Here is a 27,062-nt window from a genome sequence, read left to right as displayed (position 1 = left end):
TCCGAGCTTCAAAATATGAGACGCGATTTGAAGCCTTCAGTTCCTGAATTTTGCGTTCTTTAATTACGGTATCATACTTCGGGGATCGGGGAAGTTGTCATTTAAGAAACTGACACAGTTAAGTTTTCGTGAAACATTAGACAACAGTCGGCATAATTCAGGCCGCATGTATAGTGGTAAGATATATACTCGAAGCATTCACGTTTAAAGCATTACATCAGGGGTAGGAAATGCAACTACATATTAGAGCGGTAATAATAATAATAATGTCGAGTGGCTTGGGCCTCCCGTCGGGCTGACCGTTCGCTTGGTGCAGGTCTTTCGAGTTGACGCCACTTCGGCGACCTGCGCGCCGATGGGGATTAAATGATGATGATTAGGACAACACAACACCCAGTCCCTGAGCGGAGAAAATCTCCGACCCAGCCGGCCGGAGTGGCCGACGGGTTTTAGGCGCTACAGTCTGGAACCGCGCGACGGCTACGGTCGCAGGTTCGAATCCTGCGTCGGGCATGGATGTGTGTGATGTCCTTAGGTTTAAGTGGTTCTAAGTTGTAGGGGACAATGACCTCAGAAGTTAAGTCCCATAGTGCTCAGAGCCATTTTTTCTCCGACCCAGCCGGGAATCGAACCCGGGCCCTTAGGATTGACAGTCTGTCACGCTGACCACTCAGCTACCGGGGGCGGACATTAGAGCGGTAAGTAATGATTTTGACCCCTGTATGCGAATTCCTGTCAAAAGCAAGGATGAATTCTCTGGAGTCAAAATTGTTTAGCAGGTCTCGGTGTATACGACCTACAAAATGGAGACCCGTTTCTCCAAGTGTTCATGTTATTCTTCATCCGTCCGTAGCGCTAAGTCGCATGTTTGATATGGGATGAACTTCCTTACAAGAAAGTAAGTCCCGGGACTGGGTAGAATTCGCCATTTTAGTTACGCTAAAACAACTTTGTAATTTAGTCATAAATAAGAATTTTTGTATCCAAGATCGTGTGTTGAAATATTTTTATTTCCTCAGTAACCGGATCTTTTGTAAATAATATTATTATGCATGAACCGCACAAACACAAGGAGAGCACACTTCTTTTATAAAACAAAGGTGCCATGTTGCTCGTTAAATACATGAAATAGAGTAAATAAAACTCCATTCCATAAACAGTGTACCCAGAGTTGCAGCTACGCCCATCAGGGAAGACTCAGTACTGTTGCCGAGAGTGGACGCATGAATGAGAATCTAGCTCAGCGTAAGACTGAGCGAGACTGAGGCTACCGTACAGATTTAAGCTGTAGCCTTTTGCGAAATAATTACGCTGATTCCAGCACTGTAAACAAGCAGAGGAGTCTTACTAAATAACCAGTAAAGTTCATAAGTAACGGGGCTACGGCCATCCAGCATTAGTGGGCGTCTTGTTCTCCTTGTTCTCCATATGTAAACAAACTAGTAACTGGGCCTACCTCCCCTTGCGTAATAAAACTGCACACTTCCGCTTTTCGTTTTGTTTATGTAGGATCTAATTGATGACCGTAATTTGTGACCCAAATACGGCGGCTTCCTTTTCCCAACACGTGTAGTGCGTTGCTATTGGTTCCATCCTCCACTGTCAACACCACTATCACCCTTTTGGGTACCATGATGAAACAGAACTCGTGCTCTGTATGTCGGTTGATCAAGACTATGAACTGTCAGCAGCAACAGCGGCAGAGACCACGCACCAATGTCTGGGAGAATAGAAAGAAGGCTCTCACATTCGAATGTAAGTGGTAAGTCTTTATTACTTCATTATTATTATTATATATCTTATGTAAATCCTGACCACGGTCAGAACAGTGATCATTGATCACACAATCAAACCAACATGGAAAAGCTTCTAACGAAAGAATCCACAGCCTTGGATACACAGCATGGTGGGTCCAAGAAAAGACACCACTCGGATACGGTGGGGTGTCACTTAGAAGATTGTGGCGAGTCGGAGCACCTGGCAGCTCAACAGACAAAAGGCAGCAGCGACTTAAATTCAATAAACCCAGAAAATTCTCTTTCTTTGCAACATTAAACATAAATTCAATAATGAAAACTGGTAAACTTAAACACTTAACAGACTTAATGAACCAACACAAAATTCAAATAATAGCCCTTCAGGAAGTTCGAAGCGTAGATCAGGACCTATTTGAATCTGGGAGTTACCGTCTCCACAAAGGACCTCCTGGAAAAAGAGTAATGAAAACTGTCCTGCAATTTGGAATGGGATTTCTGGTTCATAATAGCATATTAGACTCAGTGGAGGACTTCTCGTCCAGATCCCCAAGAACGGCAACCTTAACAATCAAAGTACAGAACAAAATATATACACTGATTAACGTCCATGCCCCAACAAATGACAAAAACGCCAAAGATATGGAAGGAACGGAAATATTTTGGTAAGAACTGCACCAACTGATATCAGACATCACTGACACCCATATTAAAATCTTGCTTGGAGATTTCAATGCAAAAAATGGAAAGAAAGAAAATATCGCACTGTTGTTGGTAAATGGCCAGCTCATAAACAGAGAAACAAGAATGGTCAAAGACTAATTGAACTTCGCACAGATCATGGACTTACTCTCGACACTACAAGATATAAGAGAAGACTGCACAAATTAATGACCGGGAAATGCCCTAATGTTAAAATGGGGGAGTTTCAAACAGACCATGTTTTAATGGATAAAAAGTACCACAAGGAAATCTATAACGTCAAAGTACATCAACGGGTGGACATCAATTCAGATCATTGCAATTCAAAGATAAAAATTAAGTTAACCCCAAGAAAGAAAAACAAACCATAAAAATCCACTAGGAGGAGAAAATATGACCCCCAGCTATTTAATAAATAATGTGTTGTATTCAGAGAGATCCAAAACACTTCCAAGCGACGAACTGAGAACGATTATTGATAAACTGAAAAATATTGTCGAAGAGATTGCCCCTGTCAGAAGAACAAAGCAATACGCTTGGTGCCGGCCGCGGTGGTCTCGCGGTTCTAGGCGCGCAGTCTGGAACCGTGGGCACAGGCACCTGGCGCGACTGCTTGGGCAGCTTTTGGGTACTCAACTTGTTCACCCCTAGTTTACCTTTAATTTGGACAACAGTCGTTATATTTCTGACGTAATCTTCCCTTAAGATAATCCAAAGTAGCATGATGTGGAGACTGGGAAGATCTAAAGAAGAATGCCTTGATTTGTCATGTTATATCTCAGCCAGGCGCTCATCTGTCTGCAGTGACAGGCGCTGCGAGAGAGAAGCTGAGAGTCTTGACAGTTGGAAATTCCTAGGCTTTACATTAGTCCTGGATATATTTCGTGAAACGACAATTTTGGAAATCAGAGAAAACAGTCGTTTTCTCCCATTGTGAAACGTCAGTGGGGAGGAACTAGAGTGCTGCGTGAGTACGCTCCACCACACACCAGAAGATCCACTGCAAAATGTTGGTGCTTATAAGACAATTAAAGATGGGAGCCTTCTACCAATCGAGTTTTCAAGAAATCGAGACTGCCTATTCTTTCTTGAATATCTGAAAAGGTTACTGTACCATAAGCTGAAAAATGGTTTGGTGTGATTTTACGCGAGTTTTCTTCTTGTTCCATCCTGGCTGTTTCTCAATAGTGTCCATGAGAAATAAGAGTGCTCTTACATTCACGTATTTATCTGTATGACACCTTACAAAGCATATTGCGCCATAATCTACAGCTGTTTCATATGCCTTCTCGAGATGTACCTAGGTTGCAGTAGAATTACTGCACTATCTGGACTATTGTTTCGACAAATTTACCGGACAGGGTTGAAGGAAAAAAATCACTTTTTTTCGTCCTCATTCACGTTCCCTATCTCCGTTACACTTTGTATGGACTGTTAACGACCTAGAAACGCGTCCTGGATTCATTCTACTTCCGTCACAAATCACCTGATAAGGATACAAAATATTACACCGATTCTCTAAAAAACAAGTTATTCAATAAAACACTCCATTTTTTGCAATACTCTATTACGATAATGGTACACAGTAATTATTTTTCAACGTAATCACCCTCAAGTTCTCTTCTGCCACTGCTGGACAACCTTCTCAATTCCACTTGTAAATAATTTTTGTGGGGGCTTGTGCGTAACCGGTTATGCACTGCTTCTTGGCCTTTCTTATCATCAGCGACTAGAGCTATCTTCAGTGGGTTAGAAATTTGGTAATCTGAAGACGCCAGATGTGGGTAATACGTGGAAAGGGGGGGGGGGGGCTAGCAGACGAACCCATGAATGATTTTTTAATTTCCGATGTCAAATATTTTGAAACCTTCCTCGCACTCACTTTCTTGAACATCAGTACGTCATGAACAATATAGTGGGCTGGTTCGACACTAATGTTCATCGTTGCTGCAATATAACTCGCCGCAATATTCCTGTTTTCCCCTAATCAGCTCTAGAAATGTTGTTCTTCGTGACTGCATAGGCAAAGCGTCCAGGGCGAGGAGAATCTTCAACACGATACAATGCATTTGGACTTACATGCCCACTCGTACATCTGTGGTTAACTTAAACAACTCTCACCAAATTGTACTCCCATCCGATGGTGAATTTAGTTAGTTTCAAGCCTTCAGCTCACAAAAATCTAATGACACCCCGCTGCTCCAAGTTGGCGCAACCCTGCAAGAGGGCCACCATCTTGTTTTACTCATTTCCGGCATCCCGTTCATGAGACAAGCATACCAGCCCCATCAGGTAATAGCTCTAAGACACCACCAGAAAATAACATAGAAGCACGAATTTGGTCGAAGTTATATATTTTTTGTATAACTCTTCCAGTTGTTAACTGAGCAGACCTTGGGGTCACATTTGTGACGTGATTAGTTTAACAGCTAAACTGTAGATTCCCAGAACTGAAGCAACAAAGTTGTCTTTTATACGAATTCCCCTTTACTGATTTATCGTGTTTGTTCCATTTCACATCGCTTCTCATTATTTATCTTATGTACTTGAACGATGTTAAAAGTAATGTTTGCTGCGCGGTATTAGCCGAGCGGTCTAAGGCGCTTCACTCATGGACTGTGCGGCTGGTCCCGGTGGAGGTTCAAGTCCTCCCTCGGGCATGGTTGTGTGTATTTGTCCTTAGGATAATTTAGGTTAAGTAGTGTGTAAGCTTAGGGACTGACGACCTTAGCAGTTAAGTCCCATAAGATTTCACACACACAGTAATGTTTACGAATTTTTTATTTAAAAATTCTTAAAGCTTCTTAAATAAAACAAATGTATGTAACGTTCTACATCTTTATTCTTCATGTTTACATATTTATTTCTGAGCATAGTCACCATGGCGACGAACACTTTCTCCCAACGAAAGCCAAGTTTGTTGACACTTGCACTGTAGAATGTTTTACTTTGTTGACGGAGCCACAACCTCACATCTGGTTGCACCGCTTCATCAATGTCAAAGTGACTTCCCCGAATGTGTTCTTTAAGTGTTGGAAACAGATAAAAATCAGATGGAGCAAGTCCGGAATGTATGGAGGATGATCGATGACAGTAAACCCAAGGCGTCGGACTGTTACAGATGTTGCACCGCTCATGTGTGGTCTGGCATTCTCATGCGTGGACGAACTCTTCGAATTCGAAACTCGATTGTAGCACGCTGTTTCACAAGAACCAGCATAGTGACGTTACACACCGCTATGTTACACGCTGCAATTCGGTCCTCTCTAGCACCAAAGGGCTGCAAATATGTGGATATGAAGAATAAAATTGTAGAATGTTAAAAAGGTTAGCTTTATTTGCAGTGCTTTAGGAGTTTTCACACAAAATGTCGGAGACATTACTTTTCAGCGCGTCCTCGTAGTTGTATCACTAATGTTGTTATATTATAATGTCGGTTCTGTTTTTCTGTGCACGCTGTTGAAATAAACCATATTAAAGGAGAAGACCATGTCGACTGCTAGTGGAAATACTTTCACATTCTTTCCCTAACATTCTGTAACCGCGGACGTTATTTTGTTTTCTGTTTATCATTCACTGTTCAGAGTAACACTCCGGAATCTATGAGTCATACATCTGTTTGTGAAGACGATCTGTAGAGTTGTAGCTATATAGTGGTCAACTCTTTGGTACAGTGTCACGCGGCCCTTTCGCAAATAGTATTTCCACCAGCGCCTACTGTTTGCAAGACTTCGTGCATGAAATGAGCAAGTGGATTTTCAGATTTGTGAGCATCCTAAAGCGTTCCTTTGAGAAACTCTGACTTCCATCGTCAAATGTGTATTTTCGAACACATACTATACCGTGAACATCTTTCTACAGCCCTTCATACAAGGACTACTGCCGTAGGAAAATGGTGTTTCCAATCTTGAGTTTTTGACAACCTAATTTTGCAAAGAGCTATTTTAAACGCGTCAGAGAGGTAGGATGTATGTAGAGTGACTCGATGTACTGTTACTTGATGTCCCGCATCACTGAAGATAATGAAAGCCAGCTGTGCACTTTTCCAGTCTTCCGCTACAGATCACGTGCGTGATGGCTAGATGCACTGCAGTAGCCATTTGGGAAAAAGTGAGATATATTTTAAATAACAGCCAGTACGGACAGAAAAAAAGTGAGAAGACGCCTTAACGCCGAGTCGAGGACGAATTCAGGAAGGCTGCAAAATTAAATGCTAACACATTTCCGTTAACCGAAGACACAAAACCTGAATAAGTGTCCGCTATCATTTTTACGCAGTTTTTATTACAATTCTCCGTCAAGATCGCAATTTTAATCTCTTCAGCAACTGGTTTAGGCTCTTGCCATGATCATATTCTCTTAAAACATAAAATGAAAACAGAACATTGGCAATGAACTACATAACTTTTAGAAAACTATTGGGTATGTACAGTACAACACACTTAACTTTATGTTTGAGAACTTTTAACATTGCAGCGCGTCAACAATCGTGGACAATTAAGTGATTATAAAGAATAAGTAAAGAAGGGAAAGCAGAAGGGTGGAAGGAGTATATAGAGGGTCTATACAGGGGCGATGTTCTTGAGGACAATATTATGGAAATGGAAGAGGAGGTAGACGAAGATGAAATGGGAGATATGATACTGCGTGAAGAGTTTGACAGAGCACTGAAAGACCTAAGTCGAAACAAGGCCCCGGGAGTAGACAACATTCCATAAGAACTACTGACAGCCTTGGGAGAGCCAGTTCTGACAAAACTCTACCATCTGGTGAGCAAGATGTATGAGACAGGCGAAATTCCCTTGGACTTCAAGAAGAATATAATAATTCCAATCCCAAAGAAAGCAGGTGTTGACAGATGTGAACATTACCGAACTATCAGTTTAATAAGTCACAGCTGCAAAATACTAACGCGAATTCTTTACAGACGAATGGAAAAACTGGTAGAAGCCACTCTCGGGGAAGATCAGTTTGGATTCCGCAGAAATGTTGGAACACGCGAGGCAATACTGACCCTACGACTTATCTTAGAAAACAGATTAAAGAAAGGCAAACCTATGTTTCTAGCATTCGTAGACTTAGAGAAAGCTTTTGACAATGTTGACTGGAATACGGTCTTTCAAATTCTGAAGGTGGCAGGGGTAAAATACAGGGAGCGAAAGGCTATTTACAATTTGTACAGGAAGCAGATGGCAGTCCCCGATCTTATTCAATCTGTATATTGAGCAAGCAGTAAATGAAACGAAAGAAGAGTTCGGAGTAGGTATTAAAATCCATGGGGAAGAAATAAAAACTTTGAGGTTCGCCGATGACATTGTAATTCTGCCAGAGACAGCAAAGGACTTGGAAGAGTAGTTGAACGGAATGGACAGTGTCTTGAAAGGAGGATATAAGATGAACATCAACAAAAGCAAAAGGAGGATAATGGAATGTAGTCGAATTAAGTCGGGTGATGCTGCAGGAATTAGATTAGGAAATGAAACACTTAAAGTTGTAAAGGAGTGTTGCTATTTGGGGAGCAAATTAACTGATGATGGTCGAAGTAGAGAGGATATAAAATGTAGACTGGCAATGGCAAGGAAAGCGTTTCTGAAGAAGAGAAATTTGTTAACATCAAGTATAGATCTAAGTGTCAGGACGCCGTTTCTGAAAGTATTTGTATAAAGTGTAGCCATGTATGGAAGTGAAACATGAACGATAAATAGTTTAGACAAGAAGAGAATAGAAGCTTCCGAAATGTGGTGCTACAGAAGAATGCTGAAGATTAGATGGGTATACCACATAACTAATGAGGACGTATTGAATAGAATTGGGGAGAAGAGGAGTTTGTGGCACAACTTGTCTAGAAGAAGGGATCGGTTGGTAGGACATGTTCTGAGGCATCAAGGGATCACCAATTTAGTACTGAAGGGCAGCACGGAGGGTAAAAATCGTAGAGGGAGACCAAGAGATGAATACACTAAGCAGATTCAGAAGGATGTAGGCTGCAGTAGGTACTGGGAGATGAAGAGGCTTGCTCAAGATAGAGTAGCATGGAGAGCTGCATCAAAGCAGTCTCAAGACTGAAGACCACAACAACAACAAAAGAATCCGCCTCGATTGCAAATAGAAACCGGTTGCTGACAAAGGTTTCGGCGCGGATAACCACTCCTTCTTTGGAACACACGAAAACTACAAACTGCCTAAAGAGGCATGGTCCAACATTAATACAGAACGCCCAAAAGCGCAAAAGACTCGCGTAAAATGTAAAATAAACGGTACGTTTGTACCATGTCAATAGCTGTACCTAGCTGAAACGTCAGAAGCGTGCTTCCTCACTCCAGCCAACGTTCGGTGGGCCGCGTGCTCTCAGGTAAACAATAAACCGTCCAGTCCCTGATTGGACGTATGCCTGCTAGAGTGGAAGCTGTCACTAGCCTAAGGGTGGGCCAACACTATACTGAATTCCAGCATTACCGATGGAGTGTGCCACGAACTTGTAAGTCATTTTCAGCCAGGTATCCGGATACTTTTGATCACATAGTGTAGCTTGCAACTTAGCTTTTTCTTATTATTTTTGTTTAGTAAAATATAATGCTTTTATGTACAACATCATCTATTTGCTGTACGCCATGTCGAATGATCTTGTCATAATTCATTACTGCTTATATAATCTAACTACGACAAATTATTTTAAAATACGAAGTAACTATTTAGTATTTACTGTTCTATAATTTATTCATGTTACAACAAGTATATAATTGTTTTAACCATATTTTAACCGTACGCTAAGGACGATGAAATGATCTTACATGAACACTACCCAGTTGTGGCAGCTGCTTGCTATGAATTCACATCTGCTGCACAGAGTGAGTCAGAAGGAAACGTACATGCTGTGAGAGAATATGGTGTTACTGATTCTGAACAAAAAACGTCATATAAACTTATTTATTTTTCTTCACAGGTTCCAAGGGAAGTAATAAATGCAGTGGGGACCAGGAAAAATGCAGGTGATAGTAAATGAAACCGTGTGAACTAACGTTTTTTTTAATTGCTCAGAAATTATGTTCAAAGATTGTTCCGTCCACTGCAACACATTTTGCAGCTCCTCTTTACAGTTGCTGTGTTACTAGTATGAGCTCATTTGTACAGTCCTTTACCTGAGAACACACGTTCTAAAATACGAGCGAGAAGTTCTTCCATTGTGTCCACTCTGCAATTGTAGGTTTCCCTCTTAAGCCAAACCCACAAAAAATAATCTAATGGAGTAAGAGTCGAGTGACCTTGGTGGACATATGTAGCTGATAGGCCGCCGTGGAGTAATTTCGGGTGGTCATCGAGGTCATTCGAGAACCCCATTAGATTACCGTTTGTGCTGTTGGCTTAATAGCATCCACAGAGTGGACATACGAGGAATTCCTCGCTCGTATGTTACCGATGTGTACAGTAGTAAAGGACTGTAGAAATGAGCTCATATCAGATGACTGTGGCTGTCTTCAAAAGGAACAAAATTCAATACCATTGATGAGCCGTCCGGCTCAGCATCCTTCGAAATCTTGGGGTCAGTCTGTCCTTTGCTTTTTCGCTTTTGACATGTTCTTGTCCTGGTGGAGGCGTTAGCGTGGCGGCGAAAGCTCTATTTCAGAGGGCGCGATCAGCAGTATAACGGACGGAGTGATCGATTCGTGAGGGTCTTGTTGAGTGGCTCTGGCCAGACGTAAGTGGCAGTATGAGCCATGACGTGACCCCCAGAAGGGAGAGCAGGAGGCCCCATCGCTTTCCACAAGGAGAGACCCCACAGGTGTTTGCGTTCGGTTGAAGGGGAACATCGTCTGCCCTGGTCGTTTTTCCAATACTTAGTGATATTCTTTAGTTCTGTTATTTGGTGTAGTGGTTATAGTGCTGAGATCCTGGCCACGAATTTTGAGCCTCGACACAAAACTCCGATTGGTGGCACAGCTGTTCGCTTGCGTGAGTTCCCGAAACAATGAACCTGAACATGGTCCTCCCGGTGGCAGGTGTACTGTTCCTGATATCTCCTGATTTCTTCGAGGTAATAGGTGTGTATCCTTAGACCCACCCTTGAACTGTGCAAGTTGCTGTCTTTTACAGAGCTGACCTCATTTGGACAGCTTTCTGGTTTGACCTGTCGTCTGTCGGCCACCTCTCTGAATTGTTCTGGGTGTCCATAACATCTCTCTTGTGTTTTGCTTCGATATAACCATGTGGATGCTGTGGGTCTTTGTTTCTGCCCGTTGCCATTTGAGCCCTTGTAGCTCAGTGTTCCACATCGACTGTGATCTCACAGAGGCACTGTCCTATTTTCGGCTGGACTCGTATTCCCCTCCAGTGTGTACTTACTAAAATCACTTGTGGACAGGTGGTATGGAACCGACCGTTAACAACCGCCTTAGTGTCCTCTAGTTTTGCTGGGGTGAGGGCCATGCCTTGAGGAAGACGATGTTGGTCTGACGGAGTGAAAGGACGCCGCGACCTGTGGAAACAGAGGGATGACGGTTCTGCAAACGGGACACCGAATAAAGAGTACTAAAAGCAATTTATGCGCATTTGTAACGAGGTTTTGTAAGCATTTTTTTGGGGGTGTCTCTTAAATGGTTGTTTTCTTAAATGGTTAATACCTTTCTTGAAAAAAAATCCTTTCACTTGTTTAACTGAAATAAATTGTAAGATTTTATTAGGTATGAGGATCCAACAAGACTTTAATGTTTTAAAAACAAATTATACACATTTGGAAATGTGGGCTGAAAGCACATTTTTGGGGTGTCACCAGCCAGTGAACCCATCACTGAGAGACCTGCAATGGCAGGAATAAGGAAGGGGATAATTCCACCTGATGTCTTGGTCATCAGCAAAACCTTGCGTGCTTTAACCGGTCTTTTATGCTTCAGGGAACTTTCAGCTGCATACATCACTGTCAGGATACAGCTTTTTAAGTACCCCTTCTTCTTCATCAATGTCTTCTTCTCCTTCAGTGCACAAAGTGCAACATTCATGACTTGCTTGAAATTCGTCACTCCTCAGCCCAACTTAATTTTAACACACATGCCTCAATGCGCTGTCCCACACCAACATCCTTTCTTGCACATACTGCCTTCGCCTTATCAACTAAAATTCGATGTGAAGTGTGACATCCTGGAAGAGTTTTATGTTTTGCGTATGCAATATCGTGCTCCAAACATGCCTCATCAAGCAGGTTAATCCCCGTATCACCATGAGCAGCCGGCCGGTCTGGCCGAATGGTTCTAGACGCTTCAGTCAGGAACCGCGTGACCGCTACGGTCGCAGGCTCGAATCCTGCCTCGGGCATGGATGTGTGTGATGTCCTCAGGTTAGTTAGATTTAAGTAGTTTTAAGTTCTAGGGGACTGATGACCTCAGATATTAAGTCCCATAGTGCTCAGAGCCATTTGAACCATTTGAACCATGAGCAAAATGTTTTTGAAGCTTTGTGCGAAGTCCACAGTAATTACACCCCGGAATGTGCAACTTGACAGGAAGTTTTTCTAGAATACACCACGTCTTAAAACGTGTCTCCTGTCAAACATTTTTTGCTGCTGTGCTGGCACCCCACTATAGAGCAGATCATCAGCATCACTCCAACTGTTTTGTGTCACGAGAAAACCAACCAATTTAATTAGTGCTCTTTTCCCTCGAAATGTTATGACATGCTCTATGAGAAACATGTGTGCTTCTGGGCTCTTCTGCATTTCCTCGGTGTAAATGCATGCTAGAATTTCAGTGCCATTGCTGTCCTTTAAGATGTAACTACTGGGATTTGTTCTGTGCATTTTGAGAACTGTGAATATCTCAGTTTACCAGTCTGCGAGGTATAACTTCTCAAATGCTGCCTTGTGTTCTGAAATATGTATCAAATCATCTACATTAAATTTTTGTTTACTTGAATCAAGAATCTTAATACAGTAGTACACCGTATCCGTGAGTCCATTATCCCGAACATCGATTGGTCTCATTTTTATTGTGCTATGTTTGGTTAGATTGTACTGTGCAGTTATTTATGGGAGGATATCTATCCATTTGTATGAGCAACAAAGATTAAAATGTGTTCATATTTGGCCTTCTTTGTTCTGTTCAGACGATCCACTATACTCGCCTTAAGGTGAGAGAATGTTGAGTAGTGATGTATTCCATATCGCTGCATCACAGTCTTGAAGTCTTGAAACATCTGTTGTACAACTCTGCACTGGGGTTGGTTTGAAGACTATCCAGGAATCAAAAACGGTGAAATACATCCACGACGTTTCTGTCTGTTTTTGTTTTAACAGGTAATGCCCAGACAAATTTGGAGTATGTATCAATAACTATTAAAATATATTTGAATCTGTTATTCTCTTGTACAATACAATATATATTCTCAATACAAGATCGGCCTCCCATAAGTCATCCAAATCTTTAATCTTAACAAGCTTATGAGGATATGTTTTGTATGCTGGTTTGTGGAGTTCTCGAACTGCTGTCACCACACTCATTCGATTGTACCTTTCTCTCGAAGCTCTGATATTATTCAGACAACCTCATTCGACTGAGTGCTATTGCCTGCAGCAGCTGAAGTCATGAGCAGTCGTAATCGATCTGTTACTCCATTGGTGTCGTCGTAGTATATATGTTGAGGAGGCGATATACTGACCGTCTAAATAATGTCCCTGTATCTTGTACTGCACTGGCTTCCAGCTTTCCTGTCTACACTGGTCCATTGTAGTATTTCACTTTAGATCTCCAGATCTTTGTGTGAAAATTCTACTGTTTTTGAGAGTTTTAGGAAAATGAGGTTCAGTAGACCTGGTTTTCTTTGAAATTACCTGTCCCCTACCTTTATCGTTTATTCATTTAAATTTATGGGCTGCCTGCCCTACAGGTACGGTTTTTCACCATTGACATGGAATGTTTTGATTATCCTAGCGTTGTTGTGTAGTTAATGAAGATGGCTGTAGCATCATCATCATCATCCTTGTATAATTTCGTTGACATTTCGTTGAGAGATTCGGTAACTGGTATAAACGTTCCTCGCAGGGTCTCTTCTCTATCCAAATGTCCTAACCTCAGCAACTGTAACTTCTCTCGAACGGCCTTCTGTGCAGTGGTGACCTTATGCCCGGTTGATATCGTGCTATATCCAAAGTGGACTGCTTCACAGGCTGCAAGTTATACGTGTTTCGCTCATCCTTCACAACTAAGTCATGTACTTTATTTGCAATTCCATCAAGTTTTACAGCTAAGTTACCTACTTTATCAGGATGATGCCGGTGTATGTCTCTACTTCCTTAAACCTAGCATCTAATTCGTTGATCGGTCTCAGAAGGGTCTGGGCATACGTCTCTAGCTCCTTACCTTTACGTTCGAGACACTAAAACTTCCCTTCTATGTACATTCTCTGTCTATGCACACCTATCCTCTCGGGCTGAGTGCCTGACATACATGCGAACTTGCCCATGGTGTGATGAATACTGACATATGCACCACTTTTCTCACAGTTATATATAGTTACTCCTGGAAGTTCTGTCTATACCTTCATTCAGTTTTCTTGATTTATCAATAACAAGAAACCTGTACTATGAGAGATTCCAGCAATCTGCAAATATCTTTACAAAATCATTGAATGACATGTCGGTTCCTACATGCACCTGTAAATGTGTTTTGGATTCAAATTATCTTGTCTGAAAGCTATACTGAGACTTGCATTAACCCTCACCAACTGTTTTGAGATTCTAGAACACGTCTGACTAAAATAAAATATGTTAATTAAGCTTAGGATGACCAAAACAGATATATCGCAGAATTTTATCTTATTTTTCCACAGGTACATCGTCAAATACGAACACATTGTTTGACTGCTTTGACTGAATGTCATGTATGTTAGATCATCAACAGCCTGCAGTGTCTTTTGCAGTAGCTGGTACTTAGGTTGAAACAGTGGTTTTGTAAATACACATAGATGCTCGGGTATGTTAGTAGTGACATGAAAACATTTGCCTTGCCACTGTTGGATGGACCTACAGTTATTTAAGTTTCCGTGTAGGAGTACTCTATTCTTCTTCTTCTTCTGGTCTTCTTCCACACCATCACAGGAACAAGCACTTAAGAAAAGTCCTGATGCTTCACCCAGCTGGCCATGATACCAATAATACACTGTATAAGGTTTTGGTGTGCAATAAAGTTTTATAGAAAATGAGCACTTGTTCTAAATCACCTGCATGCGCATTATACATACGGAGATAGCTCATGATGTCTTTACAAATAGTTTGAACACACAGCAGCTCATGGTTCAGTCTTTCCAGCACAAGAGATAGCACCATCCATAGTACAAACAAGTTTGTAACAGTGGGGTGTTGCAGATAAAAGGATGGACCTCCAGATCTCACCATGAGTGTCACGCTGTTGTACAATGATATAGATTAAAAGGGGTGTAAGACAATGATGTAGTCTCCCCCCCCCCCCCCCCCCCCCAATGTTCAATCTGTACATCGAGGAAGCAAAGATGGAAATGAAAGAAAGGTTCAGGAGTGTAATTAAAATTCAAGGTTAAAGGATTTCAATCATACGATTCGCTGATGACATTGCTATCCTAAGTGAAAGTGAAGAAGAATTACATGATCTACTGAACGGAATGAACCGTCTGATGACTACAGAGCATGGATTGAGAGTAAATCGAAGAAAGACGAAGGAAATGAGAAGTAGTAGCAATGAGAACAGCGAGAAACTTAACATCAGGATTAATGGTCACGAAGTAGATGAAGTTCAGGAAGTCTGCTACCTAGGCAGTAAAACAACCAATAATGGACGGAACAAGGAGGACATCAAAAGCAGACTAGCAATGGCAAAAATGGCATTCCTGGCCAAGAAAAGTCTACTAATATCAAATATCGGCCTTAATCTGAGGAAGAAATTTCTGAGAATATACGTTTGGAGTACAGCATTATATGGTAGTAAACACGGACTGTGGGAAAACAGGAACAGAAGAGAATCGAAGCATTTGAGATGTCGTGCTACAGACGAATGTTGAAAATTTGGTGGACTGATAAGGTAAGGAATGAGGAGGTTCTGCGCAGAATCTGAGGGGAAAGGAATATGTGGAAAACACTGATAAAGAGAAGGGACAGGATGATAGGACATGTGTTAAGACATGAGGGAATTACTTCATTGGTACCAGAGGGAGCTGTAGAGGGCAAAAACTGTAGAGGAAGACAGAGATTGGAATACATCTAGCAAGTAATTGAGGACATAGGTTGCAAGTACTACTGTGAGGAAGAGGTTAGCACAGGAGAGGAATTCATGGTGGGCCGTATCAAACCAATTAGAAGACTGATGACCAAAACAAAACAAAAAAGGTAGTGGCAGAAAAATGCAGTAAATGTCTAGAGATCGAGAATACACGGAGGTCATCTGTTGTTTATTGCAGGATTCTACACGACACAGTTCATACCACTCCAGGCCCATAAACCACACATTAACAGTTCTCGACGCATTGTTAATCTCTAACCCCAGTCACAATCCACTGATGCTTCTATACCAATATTTATGCGCTTTGAGCCACTAGATGTTAAGTTTTAAGTTGAAGTGAAAAGCAGTAGAGCACTTGGAGGAAATGGGAGATCCTCATCTACCACATTAACACTCTGTCCTTGTAAAATGGTTCAAATGGCTCTAAGCACTATGGGACTTAACATCTGAGGTCAGCAGTACCCTAGTCTTAGAACTACTAACGACACCACACACATCCATGCCCGAGGCAGGATTCTAACCTGCGACCGTAGCAGCAGTGCGGTTCCGGACTGAAGCGCCTAGAACCGCTCAGCCACAGCGGCCGGCCCTTGTCGTAACACCAGAATGTTCTGGGATGGTGCTCAGAGAGGGAGAGGTTAATTAATCGATTGATTTAATTAATTAGTCAATCAATTTGATACCAACATTGCCTTTGTATCGTCGGGGGGAATTCCCAGAAGTGTGGGCGAGGAGGAGGGGGACAGTGAGGTGGAGGGTTAGGGGAATAGATTGGGAGGTTTCTTGGGGGGACAGATTATTCACAGCTTAAGAACCTGTCCGTCGAAAGAGAACAGTAGGTTTGCCCCTGGATGTATGCTTCCCCCTGACGTAGGAAATCTGCACTTACAAATGTGCTGATGATATCTTTAATCTACCACTGCAGTCTATGAATTATTGGTGGGTACAGTCAGGTAATGAGCCCTTATGTATATATATATATTGAGAGAATCCAAATTGCTGTTTTAGCCTAAGAACTGCGAGTTCCCAAGGATCAAATTGTCGACAACGATTTATGCTGAGGCCCAAGGATCGATCTCGCATCACCTTTGCTAGTAAACCCTTCAACTTTGATCAATTAAGTGCGTTGGTTTCCAGTGTTGAGGTACTTAGTACGCCGATAATCAGCAGGTTCAATTATCTTTTGATTGTCTTGGAGCTAGTGGCCGCTCGGTGCAACCTAAATTCGATAGTGTCTCTCGACAACGATCTAAAGTCTGTTTTCGTTGCTGGAATGTGGGACATTTTATTCTTGAATGTCCAGATTAGCGACAACGGGAGGTAGACAGTTTATGGTGTCTGAAGTCGGAAAAGGAGTTCATACCTTCCTTTCCTGCGCGTTGTCGTAGAACTGGGGACGTAGTGGGTGAGACCTTACCCTTTGTTTATGCTCATTTGGCTCATGAACCATTTTGCGCCCTTCTTGATTGTGGGAGCTCAATGTCAGTGTTGGACTATCACTGAGTATCGATCTTTATGTAAGTTTGCTCACTTACAAGCTTCTTCTCGGAAATGTCGATCTGTTAGCGCCCATCCTCTGCTTTCAGTCAGCGAGTTTATAGTTAGTTTGAGTACTGGGAAGTTTTCCTACCGGTTAAGTTGTTAGTTAGGATTAATGTTGGAAGGTCAACAATGCGCCTTTTGTCCTGGGGAGCGAATCGGTTTACGCTCATGCAATGTTTCATTGCCTGTGTGTTCTGTGTTGCCTGCTACTGGATCTTATGAACTGACTCATTTGGAGATGCGACAAAGGTATTAATTGTTGTAGGTGCTCGAGAAATTTCCGGAAGTCCTCACCAACAGGCTTGGCATGTCTCGTAAGACATCCGGTTGACTGGCGATGTTCTGGTTCGTCATGCGCCCTACAGGTTCCATCCCAACCCTCCCCGCCCCTTCCCCCTCTTCCCCAAGGTGAAGAGCCTGCGTGCCCTGAGAGATAGGATGTTACGTGAGGGGGCCATAAGACCTTCCACCTCTCCCTACGCGTTACCAATATTCTTGGTTCATAAGGGTAATAAGCGGAAGTTTCGACAGGTTGGCGACCGAAAAGGTTATCCTGGAATCTGTGCCTTCACCTGATAGTAATCATTGTTTCACATCGTTTACTGGAGCAAGGTATTTCACCGTTTTGGATCAGAACCAAGTCTGTTACCAAATTCCTCTGTCAGGGGATTCTAGTGCCTTCTGTACTGATTGGAATATCTCCGAATGTAACAGGGCTCAGTTTGGTCTGGTGACAGGGACGGCTGTTTTATCAAGGTACTGGATCGGGTGCTCGGCGACCTAAAATTTAACTGTGCAAAGAACTACTTGGACGATGTTATAATCGATATCCGTAGCTTTGAGGAAAACTTTCAATATTTGGAAGCAGTGTTATAGAGGTTTAGGGAGGCAGGTTTGACCGTGAAACCTTCTAAGGTTGTATTGGCCCGCTGTCAGATTCCCTTTCCAGGCCACTTAGTCTCTGCCGAAGGGGTTAGGATAGATCAGGAATGTATAAAGAATAAGCTAAAATTTCCCCCTCCTGTTAATAAAAGGGGGTTTACCAGATTCATTGCGATGGCCAATTGTTTTCCCAAATACTATTTCCTCTTATGAGCTTTACTTCGCACAACTGGCCGGACCTCTTAATGAATTACACGGGAAAGGAATTAGGGAATTAGTCTCCTTTGGGATCAAACACAGCAGGCATCCTTCGAAGCTATTAACCCGCTTAGTAACCCGCCCTTCCTGGCTACCACAAACTTCGAGTTGTCCTTTGTAGTCCAAACTGACTCCTCTACTTTCGGCGTAGCGCATCCGCCTCCAAGAGGAAGAAGGAGAATGTACACTGGTTCTCTATGAGTCTGGAAGGTTGTCCCCAGACGAGCTTAAGCATTATGTCTACGAATGGGAGGCGCTAGCTGTGCTTTCCACTTTAGAAAAGTTTAGGTTTTACCTCGAGCACCGCGAATTTTTACTCGAAACTGATAATCAGTTCCGGCCGGTGCGGCCAAGCGGTTAAAGGCGCTTCAGTCTGGAACCGCGCGACCGCTACGGTCGCAGGTTCGGATCCTGCCTCGGGCATGGATGTGTGTGATGTCCTTCGGTTAGTTAGGTTTAAGTAGTTCTAAGTTCTAGGGGACTGATGACCTCAGATGTTAAGTCCCATATGCTCAGAGCCATTTGAACAATTTTTTTTTTTTTAATAATCAGGCTCTCAGTTCTGTGTTGGCACACCCACATAAGAGGGGTCGTATAGCTCGCACGGTTGTTTGGTGAAGCATATTTCTGAGACCAACAATCAGGTGGTCGACGCCCTGAGTCGGATGTTGAGGTTGGGGGTTCAGCGGTCAGGGAAGTAAGTATTCCTGTCCGCAGAAGTGTGTAGGTGGGATATTATCCGAAGTCCTAGAACTTTTTGGGAACCTCAGGCAAAGACAGGACAGGATAAAGGCCATTAAGAATGTGCTATTGAATAAAGAACAGCTGGCCGGTGATCTCATGTGTGAAGGCCTACTTTGTTGCCGCCACTTTTTGTCACATGTTTTCGGATCTGTTTTCCCAGTCTGCTTATCCACCCCATGATCCATTACTTTCATCACGGGGTGGTTGGGGGACATCTAGGAGTCCACAAAACTATCCGCAATATCATGCACCATGTGTCTTGGCCTTCGTTATACAACGATTTCCGGCAGACGGAAAGTGAGTGTGAAGTTTCCAAAAGACCCATACCAAATTCTAACCCCTGAAGAAGGCGTCTACAATCCACTAGAGAAACTAATCTCATGAGTAAGTGGTTCATCGATCATATTGTTCCTTTACCACGCACTCGCGATAGTAACCGCCATATACTTGTGGTGGTGGACGCGTTCTCATGCTTCTGTTGGTTAATCCCTAGTCGTGTGATTACGTCTCCTATTACTTTTCGACTTCTGTCATCGATAAATTCTCTCTTTGACCTGCCAAGGTATTTCGTCAGCGATAATGCCCAAGCTTTTAAATACACTCCTGGAAATTGAAATAAGAACACCGTGTATTCATTGTCCCAGGAAGGGGAAACTTTATTGACACATTCCTGGGGTCAGATACATCACATGATCACACTGACAGAACCACAGGCACATAGACACAGGCAACAGAGCATGCACAATGTCGGCACTAGTACAGTGTATATCCACCTTTCGCAGCAATGCAGGCTGCTATTCTCCCATGGAGACGATCGTAGAGATGCTGGATGTAGTCCTGTGGAACGGCTTGCCATGCCATTTCCACCTGGCGCCTCAGTTGGACCAGCGTTCGTGCTGGACGTGCAGACCGCGTGAGACGACGCTTCATCCAGTCCCAAACATGCTCAATGGGGGACAGATCCGGAGATCTTGCTGGCCAGGGTAGTTGACTTACACCTTCTAGAGCACGTTGGGTGGCACGGGATACATGCAGACGTGCATTGTCCTGTTGGAACAGCAAGTTCCCTTGCCGGTCTAGGAATGGTAGAACGATGGGTTCGATGACGGTTTGGATGTACCGTGCACTATTCAGTGTCCCCTCGACGATCACCAGTGGTGTACGGCCAGTGTAGGAGATCGCTCCCCACACCATGATGCCGGGTGTTGGCCCAGTGTGCCTCGGTCGTATGCAGTCCTGATTGTGGCGCTCACCTGCACGGCGCCAAACACGCATACGACCATCATTGGCACCAAGGCAGAAGCGACTCTCATCGCTGAAGACGACACGTCTCCATTCGTCCCTCCATTCACGCCTGTCGCGACACCACTGGAGGCGGGCTGCACGATGTTGGGGCGTGAGCGGAAGACGGCCTAACGGTGTGCGGGACCGTAGCCCAGCTTCATGGAGACGGTTGCGAATGGTCCTCGCCGATACCCCAGGAGCAACAGTGTCCCTAATTTGCTGGGAAGTGGCGGTGCGGTCCCCTACGGCACTGCGTAGGATCCTACGGTCTTGGCGTGCATCCGTGCGTCGCTGCGGTCCGGTCCCAGGTCGACGGGCGCGTGCACCTCCGCCGACCACTGGCGACAACATCGATGTACTGTGGAGACCTCACGCCCCACGTGTTGAGCAATTCGGCGGTACGTCCACCCGGCCTCCCGCATGCCCACTATACGCCCTCGCTCAAAGTCCGTCAACTACACATACGGTTCACGTCCACGCTGTCGCGGCATGCTACCAGTGTTAAAGACTGCGATGGAGCTCCGTATGCCACGGCAAACTGGCTGACACTGACGGCGGCGGTGCACAAATGCTGCGCAGCTAGCGCCATTCGACGGCCAACACCGCGGTTCCTGGTGTGTCCGCTGTGCCGTGCGTGTGATCATTGCTTGTACAGCCCTCTCGCAGTGTCCGGAGCAAGTATGGTGGGTCTGACACACCGGTGTCAATGTGTTCTTTTTTCCATTTCCAGGAGTGTATAATGGCTTTACAAGATTTTGTTTGGTGCAGGCTGTCTGTCACATCACAAGTACCCCCTATTATCCTCAACCATCTTTTGTGGAAAGTGTTAACCGAAATTTCAAAGGATCTCTTATTGCCTTCCGTAGTAATTCCCAGAGTGAGTAGGACCACTGCTGGTGTGGTTTCATTTTGAATTTAATACGGCCCAACATGAGTCATTGAAAGCTGCCCCTGCTTCCCTTCTGTTGGGCTATCATGTCAATTCAGCCGTGGCCAGCTTGTGGTCCGTTAATAATTTGCTTCCAGAGCGTATTGGAGCTAAGGTTCTGCAGGGTTATTGGAGGAAGATGTATTGAAATATTCAGTAGGCCCGTCAGAGATTGGCTGCTCGCTATAAGCGGGGCGTGGGGAATTTAAGGGTAAGGAAGGTGATGGGTTTTCGTGTGCAGCCCCAATGCTGACCAGCAAGAGGAGAAGGACTGTTTTAGTAAATTAGTACCCTTGTTTTTGGGTCCTTTTGAGATCGCCTGAGTATTGGGTCAAGTCAACTTGCTTGGTCGCAATCTTCAGTAAGGTAACCCATCCAGGGTTCATGTCTCCTACGTTAAGGATAAATAGTTTCCTCCCTGAACACTCAACACCTAAAAACCGGGATGGGGATTCTGTGGGTTTGGCGGGGAAGGTTGACCTTTTTCGAATTCCTGGGGTTGGTCTGTCCTTTGTCGTTCACGTTTGAGATGTTCTTGTTCTGCTAGAAGCGCTGGCCTCGCGGCTACAGTTGTTTCATAGTTATTCAGTTAATCTGAAGGCTCACACAGCAATCTATTCTGGGTATTTTCTGACATCTTTGTGGTAGTGGGTGTGTATCCTTAAACCTCACTGTTGACCTGTGCAAGTTGCTGTCTTCTCCAGAGTTGACCTAAGTTTGGCATTTGTTAGTTTAACCTTCCACCTGTCGGCCACCTCTTTGAGTTGTTCTGGGTGTCTGTAGCATCTCTCTTGTGTTTTTGTTCAATATGGCCGCATGTGGGCTGGGGGCCATGCTTTCTGTCCCTGGTACTCGGTGCTTGCATATTGAGTGTGGTTTCTCAAAGGCACTGTCCTATTTCGGTCCAGACTCATGTTCCCTTAAGGTGTGTATTTATTAAAGTACTTATGGACAAGTGCTATGGAACCGACCATTAACATATGCTTTAGTGTGTTCTGGTTTTGCCGAGGTCTTGCGGAAGATGACTCTGGTCTGACGGAGTGGAAGGACACTTGGACCTGCGACAACTGAGGGACGACGTTTCCGCAAACGGCCCACTAAATCAAGAGTTACATAAAACAATTTAGACGCATTTGTGAAGTTCAGTTGAAAGCACCTGTTGGGGGTGTCTCTTAAATGGCTGCTTTTATAAATCGTTAATACCTTTCTTTAAAAATATTCCTGTTGCTTATTTAGCTGAAAGAAATTATAATGGACCCAATGAGACTTTAATATCTTAAGTACAAATTATACATGTTTGGAAAGGTGAGTTGAAAGCACTATTTTGGGGTATCCTTAAATTGTCTCTTTTTTCTTAAAAGTTTAACACTTCTTTTAAGAACTGGGCAGTTGTAGATCTTCCTAAAACGTTCGAGTAGTCCTGTGGTTTACTCTTTTCTTATTGAAATGCTTTAAGGTTTGTTATTATGTTTCTTAAAAAAACGAGATGTTTACTTATTAAAAAAATTGGATCTTGTTTACATAAAGTGTGTAAGCTGAAGGGTGAAAAATGCCTTTCCTGATCCTTGCCTAGCCGTTCCAAGTTCCCTTGGTCTTGCTTCTAAATGTGTTTTAAGTTTGGGTTGGCCAAGTCAGTTGGAAGTCCATTTTTGAACATCTTGTGTGAGAAAATATATGCAATTAAACAAGACATTAGACCACCATGTTCCAATTACTATCATCTACATCCTTCCTGTTCACCACTGATTTCCCTTAGTTTTCTTGGAAACCGTGAAGAACATGATATATGTTCATAAGAAGCTTTTTGTTCAGATTCAGTAATGCTATTAACCTTCAAATCCTATTCGTTTTGTCACAACTTAGTCTGTACGTCATACAACTTGTGTATGACATCTATAGTGAAGAGCCAAAGAACCTAGTACACCTCCCTAACATCGTGAAGGGTCGCTGCGAGCACGCTGAAGTGCCGCAACACGACGTGGCACAGACTCGACTAATGTCTGAATTAGTGGTTCAAATGGCTCTGAGCACTATGGGACTTAACATCTGAGGTCATCAGTCCCCTAGAACATAGAACTACTTAAACCTAACTAACCTAAGTACATCACACACATCCAGGCCCGAGGCAGGATTCGAACCTGCGACCGTAGCGGTCGCGCGGTTCCAGACTGAAGCGCCTTGAACCGCTCGGCCACACCGGCCGGCCCCTGAAGTAGTGCTGGAGGGAATTGACAACATGAATCCTGCACGGCTGTCCATAAATCCGTAAGAGTACGATGGGATGGAGATCTGTATCTATTGCTAAGAAGACATACAGGTGTGCTCAATAATGTTCATGCCTGGAAAGTTTGATGATCAGCGGAAGTGTTTAAATTCAGAAGAGTGTTCCTGGAGCCAATCTGTGACAATTCTGGACGTGTAGGATGTTGAATGTCCTTCCGGAATTCCCCCAAATACGCTGGAATGCACAATGGACGTGAATGGATGCAGGTTATTAGGAAGGATGCTGACGTACGTGTCATCTGTCAGAGTCCTATCTAGACGTACTAGGGGTCCCGTATCACTCCAACTGCAGACGCACCACACCATCGCAGGGCCTCCACCAGCTTGAACAGTCCCCGATGACCTGCAGGTGAGACCAATATGTGCGCCATCCATATGGAGCACGTATTAGTCTCACCGCGGACTTTTAGTACTCAGCCACACACAACTGATTTCATCAAAGTGTATGGGCCTGAAGATGGCGTTGACGCAACGTCGAAACTAGTAGCCAAATAAATATAAAATCTCAAGTACAGCTGGAGGAGCTTCATTTTTACTAAAAATTATACCAGCTGTGTCCCACCATAATCCAATTTAAATATGGATGTACGAAAAGAAAAAGAAAATCTAGATATGGGCAACCACCAGTGATGTTGAACCTGGGTCTTGGCCCTTCCAGGAATTCCTGCCGCCACCAATAAAGGGCCATTTAAGATATTACTTGCAGATCCTTACACTCCCAAGAGTAAGACAAAAATTTTTGCGAAGTTTTAGGGTCCTTACCAAGTTGTAGAGGTAGAGTTGCCAGTAAATGTAAAGTTACAATTACCAGGATGAACTTCAGTAGTCCTTATCAGTAGAATTAAACCTTTTCAAGGGCCATAGTTTCCTTTCCTCAAGTACCAGCGGAGATGCCACATACTGGAATTCAAATTGGTTCAAATGGCTCTGAGCACTATGGGACTTAACATCTGAGGTTATCAGTCCCCTAGAATTTTGCAAAAACAGACATAATGTCTTATGGGATAACAGCAATCAGTGATTTTATAATGTTACTTAAAATCCGTCTTCATTGCAAATTTTTTAAATTCATATGACCGGTTTCGGTTCATTCAGAACCATCTTCAGATCTGATATTTCAGTTACAGGAGTAACCTGTCCAAATCCAGCAACTTTCACATGCTACGTCACGGTCATATGAATTAAAAAAATTTGCAATCAAGACGGATTTTAAGTAATATTATAAAGTCCCCTAGAAGTTAGAACTATTTAAACCTAAATAATCTAAGGACATCACACACATCCATGCCCGAGGCAGGATTCGAGCCTGCGATCATAGCGGTCGCGCGGTGCCAGACTGTAGCGCCTAGAACCACTCGGCCACACCGGCCAGCAAACATACTAGAATTAAGAAGCAAAAGAGTAAAGAAATACCACAGAATAGGTCTTTTGTGTTGAGGCCAATAGATACATGTGTGTGGATATAGAGATTCGTTGTAAATAGTAAATAGTACGATTTTTTTATTTTTCATTGATTCATGTAGTTGTACTCCATGTTCTTTCTAACGAGGAAGGGAATGCGTATAAATTATTTCCTCTAGTTTATGGCGAGTATGACACCTAGGTGGAGTATAGCAAGTGTTATGATCTTGCTCATCGTTGAAGGGGAAGAAATTGTCAACTGGCCTTTACAGAAAGGAGTTTTGTTTGACCATCTGCCGGATGTATTACTCACTAATCACAGGTGGTCGTTGAGACTGACATTTGATATCTGAGAGGTAAGGAACGAAGTGAGAAAATTGCAAGAGATGGCTTTAGAAGTACTAAAAGGAAGCGAAATGGGGAAATATGATAAGGGATGTATTAAACGAATATTATAAACGTAAGTTATCGTATGATAAGCCGAGAGACCTGCTGCAGCATGTGACAGGTACAATTCCATACGAATGAAGAGGAGGTGGCTGAAGGTGGAGGGAAACTACTAAAAACCGTGTTTGGCTTAGCAGATAGTGATGATATTTCATGTTTGAATCGTACAATAGACCGTATCCAAGAAGTAGCGAGACACCGAAACAACAGCGGATTTTCATACGATGTAAATTATAGGTATGGAGCGAGGATTGTTAAACATAACTAAAGCAATGCATAAAGTAACAATGGAATTACAGCAGCATGCTAATGATACAATGATTACCGTACATAAGGATTTAGGTATAATACACTGGACAGAAAAGCAGGCATACCTAGACCAGTGAGGAAATTAGCAAATAGTGTACGAGGTGATGGAAGAATAGAATTGGAAAGAATTCTAGAAGCCACCATGCTTCCTATAAATAAATACTATACTGCTAACACGGGAAAATTTTTTGCAAGGTGCATTGCAAGCGAAAAAGGAATTTCCTGCAGGACTGCAGCGCGTTATTTTCATAAATGAAAGTGGTATAGCATTTTACCATGATGTGTCCATAGTTAAACCCTGTAGGAAATTTCTTTTTCGTTTGCAATAGCACCCGCAAAATTTTTTCCGATGTTAGTAGTGTAGCGTTTAATTATTTATGCGTAACATGGTGGATAGTTTCTTGAATTCTTTAGTACAATATATGCATTTTTAGCATTATCTTCACTCTCATAGTGCAACTGATCTATAAATGACAGAATGCTCAAAACTCTCACACACAATTACAGTCATTAGTCAAAGCATCTCCCAATAAATCATTGCCACATTTATTACATTTGGGTACTGACAACAATATTTATAATAGTATAACAATGGAACACTATTTCACTGCGGTACCATTTTCTTTGGAATCACTGACTGCACAACTTGGAAAAAGAGTCAGAGTACAGACAACATTCATGTAAGTGTTTTATGCCTCCAATTTCCTTCCATGATGCTGATCTGTGAAAGAGATAAGGAATTTATTTTACTACAACAAAAATATTTAAAAATGTAGCTCAAATATCACAGACATAGTCATCAAGTTATTAATTTTTCAGGAAATAGTAGGCAAGGGAGGTAGAGGAGGTCATTCTAAATATCTGTACCCATTTTTGGGAGTTTAACTTCACTCATTTAGGAGAAAAGTGTACCTGAAAGATAAAAATTTAAGTTTTTGGGTAAATTGCAAAAGAACATTTACTTATTTATTAACTTATCACCATGCTCGTTTAGAACATTCCAGCTGCGTACTCCGGTTTCCTCCTGTTTTCTTAATCCTCCATACTCTTTCTTTTCATTCTTTTCTTTATCCTTGACTCCTTGGAAGCAGCTTCTGCAGCTGTCTCTGCTTCACTTACCCGCTGATTATCAATAGCAATTAGAGCTCAAGCCATATTCCTTCCCATCTGGATGTTCAATTTCTTCATAACATTGATCCTTGTAATTGTACCATCATTGAATGTTATTATTGCATCCATTACACTAATCTTCAGCACTGTCAGCCCAACAAATACAGTTTTGGCTATTATCCC

Source organism: Schistocerca nitens, chromosome 5, assembly GCF_023898315.1.
Source record: "Schistocerca nitens isolate TAMUIC-IGC-003100 chromosome 5, iqSchNite1.1, whole genome shotgun sequence".
Taxonomy (NCBI): domain Eukaryota; kingdom Metazoa; phylum Arthropoda; class Insecta; order Orthoptera; family Acrididae; genus Schistocerca; species Schistocerca nitens.
The sequence above is the reverse complement of the archived record's forward strand: the minus strand, read 5'-3'. Positions refer to the sequence as shown.